Below are 571 nucleotides of genomic sequence, written 5' to 3'. Positions count from 1 at the left end.
CCATGTACCTTCTTGCACTGTAGCCTGCCTACAACATTCTTATAGGTTTGCCCTCCCTTGTGGTCACTATCTTCCAAATTGAGAATGAGGCTACTTCCTACATTTCCTCTTTGTCAGAATTCACTCATTAATTTAGAAAAGCATGTCTTTTTTCTTTTTCTGTTCTAATGCTTTTTGAAGTGATAACTTAGTTAAGATCCAGACTTACTGGGATCTGAGCATTCATTCTCTGTTTTACTTGAACTTTAGCTATATTTAACTTAAACTTTTATCCTAGGTACTTCCTTCTCAAATGTGAAACCAAATATCAGTGTATGCTAATAAGATGTATACATATTGCTTAACCACTTTTATTCCTAAAATACTTACCCTTTAGACACATGATATGTCTTGTGTTAATGAAAATTCCAAGGGGCTTCTAGTGAATATCAGCAAATGTTCCTAGTTATAAACTATTAATAATAGTAGAGCATTCCTATTGCTTGGGTTGTTCATCTTATTCTGAGAAGTGGCATTTTAGAGCCATGGTACAACTTATCATACAAGTCTATTATCTTGATTTCCCTTTATA

Source organism: Marmota monax, unplaced genomic scaffold (genome assembly GCF_021218885.2).
Source record: "Marmota monax isolate L192 unplaced genomic scaffold, Marmota_monax_Labrador192_F-V1.1 WCK01_AAM20220418_F8-fsc00961, whole genome shotgun sequence".
Taxonomy (NCBI): domain Eukaryota; kingdom Metazoa; phylum Chordata; class Mammalia; order Rodentia; family Sciuridae; genus Marmota; species Marmota monax.
Note: the sequence above shows the minus strand (reverse complement) of the source record.